This window comes from Schistocerca serialis, chromosome 2 (genome assembly GCF_023864345.2).
Source record: "Schistocerca serialis cubense isolate TAMUIC-IGC-003099 chromosome 2, iqSchSeri2.2, whole genome shotgun sequence".
Taxonomy (NCBI): Eukaryota; Metazoa; Arthropoda; class Insecta; order Orthoptera; family Acrididae; genus Schistocerca; species Schistocerca serialis.
Window position 1 is genome coordinate 434,956,683 of NC_064639.1, and position 9,971 is coordinate 434,966,653.

A 9,971-nucleotide genomic window follows, 5' to 3' on the forward strand; every position below is an offset into this window, starting at 1 on the left:
ACTTACGTGGTGGGCCTTAATTATAAATGATATTTCATTCAATTTTGATTTCCGGTTGAATGCTTTTGTGAAGTTCTCCTTTTTAACAATATTAATCTTAAATTATTTGTTACGTTAATGAATGTTATACTCGCTGAATCTTAAAACATGAGCATACAAGTTGAAACATTGGAATAAACTTTTCATATTAATTTCCTCGGCTAGTCAGTTCACTTTAAAGCAAAAGATCTTTAGTTATTAATTACAATTGCAGCCCACACACGCACGAGAGTATTTTTTCTTACATCCGTTAACCATTGCCACGTAGTCAGAGTCCTGGCTCTGGCTCTCGGCTATGGTACTGAAAATAAGAACCTTATAGCTACGTATTTCTGCAACTTCGTGCGGCTGTGGAGAAAAATTAATATTATGTTAATAGCGGGCGAGTTTTTCGCTTCCGCTAATTTTTCATAAGTTAATATCGCCACGTAATGGAGTCGTTGGCTGCATCGGCCGCTGCGATTGTTGAACTGTAAATTACTTGAATGCAGGTTAATTCAAGGAAGGCAGACATGAAATCACGATCACCTCTTACAAATTAAAAGTGCACAATAGCATTAAATCAGTATATATATATATATATATATATATATATATATATATATATAACTCATACAAATATGCTTACATTTGCCAGCACTCGTAAGATGTCCGTCTATACACAATCAAGACAAGAGAAGAAGTGAAGTCGACTAAAAAATTAACAAAAGAGCGTATCTTGTCGTCTCTTTAGATCACTTTGTTATATTTCTTTGTTTTAAGGCTACATGATAAAAATATATTATTTAATTTTTAAATGTCTCTTCTTTATAAATACTGTTTTTTAAGTCTTTTCGTAATATAGCAATGGGGACGCTATACTCTGTGTCTGTGAACTGAACTGCGCTTGTATTTTGACTGTGTTTTCGTACACTGAAGTACTGTGAACTTACGTATTTATTTGCGTTTCGATGAACTGTGCACATACGGACATCTGTAACAACAATTACATCGACCAGGCTGTGGCCTGCAAAACGCCACTGTAATCAGATTTGCAGCTTAATGAATACCACCAGCCGCCCGATTACGAGGAAAAATCATCAGCTGCAATCACATGACAGTGGGAGCAGCTCTTAACGTTTCACCAGGACCAGCCAGCTGCCGTCGATATCGCGACCATCGTCACAACACACAAGATAAGATTTAAAAGCAGCGCTCTCCTCTCAAAGGCTCAAAATTATCGCAAACAATTTTAATTTGTAATTTCTTTTCCTTTTGTCTGACATTCACATAACGTTTGTCTTCTTTAGAATAAAAGTGTTCTCCACGAAATGGTGTGTTCTATGTAGACATTGTTGACTTTCTTCAGCAGTAGCCATTTCCCTTTTAATTATTTCCATTTCTTTAACATTTTAAATCCGCTGCCGCTGCATGTATAATTTTTATAACTTTTGGAGTGTATGTGTATAAATTCGTGTGCCATAACATTCTCAGAAGTATTGTAATGTTTTGCAACTTGGACAAGGGCGCCAGCCATTAATTTCTCAAACGTCGACCAATGACAGTGAAGCTCGCTTGCTATTGGTGCTAACATTCTATAGTGGGTAATTCAAAGGTGGGTAGCTGTCAAACCACACAGGTTGTGATTACTTTGAATGAGAGTCGTGTAAAATTGTGGTTTCATCACTCAGCTTTGGTATTCTTTTGTTTATCGATCTTAGAAACAATTTTTTTTGGTCAATGTTATTAAATCTTACTTAATATGGTTGTTCTATGCTAAACTGGGATAAATGCACGGTCAGATATTGTGTTGGGAAGTAAAATTTGGAGAAACGTATATTTAGATACGACATGATTTTGACTGCATTAGTTAACACGGTACTTTTCGGGTAGTTTGGCGATACTTACTAATAGGATAGAATCGCAGTCGTCACATAAGGCGACTGTGGAGTGACAGGACAGGGTATTTTGACGCTGTGTTAAAGAATTGCAATCTTTGGATCTCAGTTTCAAAATTTTGATGATTAGTGGGAGTGGTTTGTTTGAGTTAGGATCAGAAAATAGACAAGATGACTATTAAAGAGGATGAACGTGTAGCCAGTTCTAAATTGTGGGATGACATGCAAAGGGAATATAAAGAACATGAGATTGCTATGGATAAGGTGGAAAAGGATACAGTAACTAAGACAGTACCAGAGGTTAATAAAGATGTAGATGGAACAGGAGGGGTAAAAAGTAGGTTTGCTGTACTGTTAGCGGAAATGAGAGGAATGAAAGAGGGCCATAAAGGTTTAAGAGTAGATATAGAGGGTATAAATAAGAAAATGGAAGAGGCACATAAGAAACTGGAAGCTGCTGACAAAAAGGTGGATGCTGTTAGCAAATCACAAAAGGATATGGGAGTAGAACTAAAGAATTTAGATAGGAAATTTGGACAAACGTTTGAGGATCTGAAAAGGGAACTTGATGATGGGATGGAAAAGAGGATTTCAAATATAAAGTTGGATATAGGCAAAGATTTTGACAAATTAGAGATGATGTTAAAGAGACATTTAAAGAAACTGAATTCGAGCTGATGGAAAAGCAAAAGAGCTTTAGGGAGGAGGTAAATGGAAGGGTAGATTGCTTGGATAAGAATATTGTAGCACAGGCTGATGTGTGTGATAAATGACAGACAGAAGTGAAGGAATATTGTGACAGAAATTTACAGTAACATAGTAAGAAAGCTCAAGTAGAAGTCGAAAGAATCAGGGAGTCCACTTCTGTGATTGAGAAAAGAGTAGGAACTTTGGAAAGAAAAGTAGAAGATAGGAATTGTACAGCTCCATCTGCAGTAGTACATATGAGAGATGGTAGGAATTTTAATAATATAGTATTTGATCCTAAAGGCAATGTCCATCCAGTGGCTTTTGTGCATAGCTTACGAAGTCAGTTTACTGTAGAGTGGATTGACAAAGATACATTGGGAGAGCAAGTGCATGTTTAAAGGGTGAGAGTTTAGATTGGCGAGCAGATGCACCAGATAGATATGTAGCTTTTGAGGATTTTGTATCAGCTTTTCTAGCAGAGTACTGGTCTAAAGAAAAACAGTGTGATGTAATTGAGGCTTTTAAGAAGGCACCATGGTATGATAAACGAAATAGGGAGAGCATGAGAGAATATTGTGAAAGATGGGTCAATAGGTTGAAGCATTTGGACAGTACTTGGAGTCATCGAGATACAATAGAAGTATTGATGGGGAAGTTACCTCCTAACAGGAGATGTGGATTAATAGGGCATAATAATAATCTGAAAGATTTTCTGAATAGGGTGAGAGTTGTGGATAGATGGCAGACAAGTTGTTCTTTTAATGAAAATAGAGATTCTTGGAGGTACCAAGAGAACAGGGAACAGACCAGTAGAGTGAATCAGGTAAATGTGAGAGGTAGGGGAGATAGAGGTCGAGGGAATTTTAGGGATAATGGTAAATGTTATGATAGGAGAGGAAGTTTTAATATGGGAAACGGTGCACCACAAAAGTAAGGGCCCATGCTGGGGGGGGGGGGGGGGGAGGTCAAGTATCAGGGGCTACCAATGTTGCCAGTTGCCACAATGATGTCAGATGTTTAGGGATGTGCAGCAATAGTAATACTAATCATGGTGATTGGGGGTGTGGAAGTCAGAACTTGGTAATTGAAGAGATAGGGCCCAAGATTAAGTGTGGAAATAATATAGAATCGGGAGGTTCATGTATGGAGGTATTTTCTCATATGTATGATGGTGTTACAGAATATGGAAAGGAGCAAATAGAGAAGGAGAAGGAGAAGGAGAATGAAGTGATACAAATGGAAAGTATTGAAAGTGAGGAGGAAGAGACAAGTGGTGGTAGTAGTGACAGTCAATGGGGAGAAGAAGAGGTACCAGAGGATACGTTTTTTTTTTTTTTGCAGAGTAATTTGCATAGGAGTAACGGCGAAGAGAACGGACCAGTTTCTGAAGTTATTGAGGGAGAGATTTCTACCGATTCCTTGAACCCTGGTGTAGATACTGATGAGGAGGAAAAAATTAATGTGTTTATTATTGGCAAGGATAAGGATGTGGCAACTAGTAGCGAGGAGGAAAAGAGTTTATGTGCAATTAGAAGGGAGTCAAGAGAAGAAGAAAGCTCAGAGATAGGTTGTAGAAAATGGGAATATGATAATATTGAAAGAGATTTGCTACATGAAGATGAAGATGTGGGGGATATTAAAGCTGGACAACTTTTTGTGAAAATGAAAACCTATGGTAGGGAACAAAAGGCTCTTTTGGAAACGGGGAGTGAAATAAGTGCTGTATCAGAGGAGTTCTATAACTGTATAAAGGAAGGTAATGAGGTAATGGACGTACCTGTGTTGGGGTTAAAAATAATGGGTTCTATGGGAAAGTTGAGCAAAGTGGTCAAGCGACAGGTCAACTTAGAATTTGAACTTGGGGGCATAAGCTTGGTACATAATTTTTTTGTTGTTCCTGGGCTCAGTGTGGAAATTATCCTGGGCATAGACTGGTTGATAGAGTGTAAAGCAGGAGCAAATTGTGGGGATTAGAAACAAGTGTGAAGTTTTGATGGAATGATAGTGGGTAGCAATGATTTAGTTGGTCAGCTGAAAATGAGGGTGATGACAGTAGGAGTTAATATGGGAGATTTAGGGCTGAACATGGATTATAGGGGTAGCAGAGAGGAGAGAGGGATAATAGAAGAATTGAAGAACCAGATAGACAAGGTAGAAGGGATTAAGTAAACAACAGAAAGAAGAGTTAAGGGAAATATTATGGATAAATAGGGAGGTATTTTCAGACAGACCTGGTAAAGTTAAGAACTTTGAGTGTAAATTAGATGTGAAACCACATGAACCCTTTGCAAGAAAGCCATTTTCTATACTATTTGCGTTGAGGGAAGCTGTATATAAAGAGATTGAGAGAATGGTAGACTGTGGAGTTATAGAAAGAAGCAAGAGTGAATACAATAGTCCCTTAATAGTGGTGGGCAAGAAAGATGGTAGTGTAAGAGTGGTTATTGATGATAGAGCTTTGAACGACATAGTGAGTAGAGAGACCGATCACCCTGAAAATATGGATGGCATATTACAGAAGTATTATAATATGAACTACATGACTAGCCTCGATCTCACGGCCGGGTACTGGCAAGTTCCACTTGCGGAGGAGTATAGGAAGTATATGGCCTTTTTGGTAAATGGGAAATGTTACCAGTATACTGTAGTACCCTTTGGTTTGAATATTAGTATGTCCGTATTCATTCGAGCAGTATACCAAGTCTTGGGACCAGAGTTGAGTTTCAGAATAACTGGGTACGTAGATGATTTGTTGATTGCCACCGGGTCATGGGAGGAACATTGTAGTTTATTGGATGATGTGTTTCAGCCTTTGAAAAAGGGGGCATGACGCTTAGACTTAAGAATTGTGAGTTTGTGAGAAAGGAAATAAAGTTTTTAGGTAGAATCTTGTCCACTACGGGTATCAAAGTTGACCCGGAAAAGATCAAAGCTGTTAAAGAATGTCCATCTGCGAAGAATCGAAAACAATTGAACTCCTTTCTCGGTTCATGTAACTTTTAAAGAAATTTTGTATCAGGTCATGTATTTAACAATCCAAGTTTAAATAAGTTATTGAGTCCTAAAGTGAGTGTCAGGAAGCTTTTACGCAGCTTAAGGGAGCTTTAAAAGAGGATAGAATTTTACATCATCCAGACCTTATTAGATCTTTTTGTTTGGGGACTGATTCTAGTGGATATGGTATTGGAGTAGAGTTATTTCAGGATTTTGGGGAAGGTGGGAAGGAAGATCATAGAACAATTGCATTTCCGAGCAGGTCATTAACTAAGTATGAAAAGAATTATTGTGTGAAAAAAAGAAGCTTTGGCAATAATCTGGGGATTTAGAAAATTTAGGGATTATCTGTGGGGAAATAAAACCATGATATATACTGATCATAGGACTTTGATATTTATCAAGAAATTTAGATTGATGCGTACTAGGTTGACAAGACGGGTACTGTTCATGCAACAGTTTGAATTTGAAATCAAGTATGTTAAGGATACTCAAAATAAAGTTGCAGATGCATTATCCAGATTAACTTTAGGGTAAAATGGGGAAATAGGACAAGATATAGATGAAGAGGATGTGAAATTATTCTATATTAAGGGAGTTCAAGGGAAAAATAGAATAGAAAATATATGTAAATACATGAGGAGGTATCAAAACCATGATGAGATCTGGAAAATGATTAAGAGAGAGTTAGATACGCCAAATGGTAATGATAAACTGCCCAAATACTATAAAGTGCATGGTGGGATCTTGTTTAGGCGAACTAATGAAAGTTCAAAGGATTTGAAGGTGGTTGGCCTAGTGACTGCATTGATGAAATCATTGACTACATTCATTTGAGTTTTGGGCATATAGGTGCAAGGAAATGTATACAGAAATTAAGAGAATGTGTGGCCTTTGACAACATGGTAAAAAGAGTAAATAACAGGATTAGGACATGTGATAAGTGTCAGAGAGCCAAGGTTACAAATCAGACATGCCAGCTTCCTATGCAGAATGTAAAACCTAATGATTTGATGGAGTTATTAGCTATCGCTTTCTACAGCCATTTGCCAAGGACAAAAGGAGGTTTTGCCTACATTTTTGTGTTAATGGAAATATTTTCTAGATTTATAAGGTTATACCCTTTGTGTAAAGCCACTGGTAGGGCGATTCTAACTAAACTTGAAAAGGACTATTTTGTAAAATTTGGTAAGCCAAAAGCAATACTTTCTGACAACGGATCCCAGTTTAGTAGTAAGCAATGGAAGGAAGGTCTTACTGACCAGGGAATAGCGGTAATATATACATCAACTTACCACCCAGCCGGGAACCTGGCGGAGCGCTATATGAGGGAACTAGGAAGGTTATGCCACACGTATTGTAGTAATAATCACAGTTCCTGGGGAGATGTTGTGGAAAATATTGAGGATGTAATGAACACAGTGCCTCATGATGTAACTGTGTTTACCCGTATGAGATTATGAAGGGAGAAAGATCCTTGAGTTTTGTAGAGGAGAAGTTGTCGTTTCCACTGAGGGATGAGTTAAGTTGGAATGAGAAGAAGAAAAGACTGCGAGAATTAGTGGAAAAGAGGTTAGAGGAGAGGAGGAGACGGCATGATGAAAAATTAAAGAAGGTTGAAATTAAGGTGGGAGACTTGGTATTGGTGAAGACTCATAAAAAACCTAAGGAGATTAACAATGAGATATCAAAGTTTTTTGATGTGTATAAAGGTCCGTTTGAGGTAGTGGGTATACCACATCCGAATGCTTATGATCTGGTGTATCCAAAGTCAAGAAAGAAGTTTGGTCTGAAGAATATAGTAGATTTGAAACCATATAAACCCAGTGTGTAGGTCCTCAGGGGATTCACTACACTAAGTGAATATGTGCCGTAGCATGCACAGGGCTCCGAGCTGTAGTAGTGCTATTTCCCTTTTAGTTTTCTGCACTGCTGTGTATTCTTTTACTATTCTTTGTATCTATCAAAACAACTCTTCAACTATCAATCTATCTAGAAAAGGAGTCAGTAAAGAATAACCAGATATGACTATTTTACCCAAAAGTGACAGTTTTCAGGATATTGATGAATTGACGGGCCTAAAGCCGAAGTGGTGTAAGTCACGTTTTTAATATTATTGACTTATGTGCTGCAATACAATTTTGAAATATAGATCTCTTAAATGGAAAAATGGTGTAACTCACAGTTTTGTTCTTATCCCCATAGACGGCATTAGCAGTTTAACTTGTGAATGAAACGGCCGCTTTGTTTACAGGCATTGTGGTGCAAGTCCGACTTTCGCCATTATTCCTCTAAGTGCTTCTAAGGTGTGCTTTCTTCCTGTGTAGTTTACGTGTTTTGGTTAAGATGGATCCTCAATTTGATGAAGACACAAGTAGTGAACCCAGTATATTGCAAAATGCAGGATCTAGTGATGATTATGATCCTTCAGAGAATGAAATGTTTGGTTCTTCAGGTAAGTTTAACTCATGTAGTCTATCATTTGGTCAATTACATTAGTAACACATTATCATGTCTTTGAAGTTTAACAATGACTGGCCTATAAACGTAATTTCACTGAAAATAATAGCAAACGTGCTGTGTGATATAAACGATGTAACATAATTTCTGCAACACTATTCGTAAAAATAATAACAGCCTTGATACACAACCTCAAAACGTCGTAGCATAACATTCAGAAAATAACTATGCGTGTTTGTTTGGTTACAGAGGAAGAAGTGGAAATAACACAACATGAATTACCAAATCGAAGTAGAAAGAGGCAAAAAAGGGGGAGTACGAACCAGGAAAGAAAGAAAAAAAGAAATTTGGGTCAGACATATGAAACTAAGGAAGGGAGACAGGTTCCTGAAAAGTCGTTCTCAAACATAAATTGTGAAACATTTTGGAATTTAGGTTCTTTTTCCTGTCAGAATGCTTTTCTATGTGGGTTAATTAAGCAAATAAGTCCCCAACACAGGCGTCCTAGAGAAGGGTCAAGTTGCCAAAGTCAACCAGCAATTAATTTTATATTCAAGTTGATGGAACTAGTGTTAAAGTATGCAAAAAATATTTCCTTTAAACATTCCAAATATCAGATGGGTGGATGACCAGAGCTGTATAAAAGTTGAAAATGGGAGAGCAACCAGGATCGGACAATCGAGGAAGTGGGATACCCCTGAACAAAATCTCTGATGAAAGAATGGATATTGTCTGGAAGCATATTTCATCATTCCCCTCATACCAGTCTCATTATACAAGAGCTCAAAATCCAAACAGAAAATATATATCCCCTGACCTTAATGTACATCTTACGTATAACTTATACAGAGAATACTGCAAACAGAAAAAAATCTTACCTGTTAAAGAGCCCATTTATCGCAGATAATTCAGTCATAACTTCAACTTGCACTTTCATGCTCCATGTAAAGATACCTGTGTGAAGTGTGACGAGTACAAAATACAGATGTCCACTTTAGAAGACGCAATAGAAAGAAAGAACTTGGAAGTACAACACCAACAGCGGAGGCTGCTAGAACATCCATGAAATTAGATAAAGAAAAGTCACAGAAAGATAAATTGTATTATGCCTACACTTTTGACTTGCAGAAAACTCTACCATTCCCCAAACTGACCATTTCTGTGGCCTATTATAAAAGAAACATGTACTTATACAATCTTGGCTGTCATGAGCTGTCAACTGATATTGGCTTTATGTACACATGGGATGAGACAATGGCCTCACGTGGGTCACAAGAAATAGGTTATTGTGTTACAAAACATATTACTACAAAAGCTTCAGCTTCAAAACATGTTGGACCATGGACCATAAATTTATGGTGAGTGGCCACTCCTATCTCCCTAATGATTTAGATTTTGGATCTATAGAATCCTATGCAAGAGGTAAAACAGTTTATGTTCCTGCTGATTGGTGCTTCATAATCGCCAATTCAAGAAGAAAGAAAGCTTTTATCGTTACGCAAATGTAACATGAAGCATTCAAGTCTAGGAAGAATCTTGAACAAGCTATTACAAGCAGAAAACAAAATGTCGCTAAACAACCAGTGTCGTGGCTTAATATGCAGTGGATTCGTATACTGAAGAATGAACCTTGTATGCTCTATTACAAGGAGACTCTTAATGAGGATTTTCCATTCTCCGCTCTATGTCTAAAGCCAGCCAAACCAGGACGGCCAGTTTCACTTGGACATATTGCTATGGAAAACCTATACCATGAACCAAGACCTGTAACCAAGGAAAAGAAAAGGGACATGCTAGATCTAAGAAACGATATTTCGTTGTACTGCTCTTAGATATTTCCGAAATATATCATTTGTCATTAAAAATACATTTTGGTTTTATTTAAATTTACTGCAAATGCAAGATTGGTTA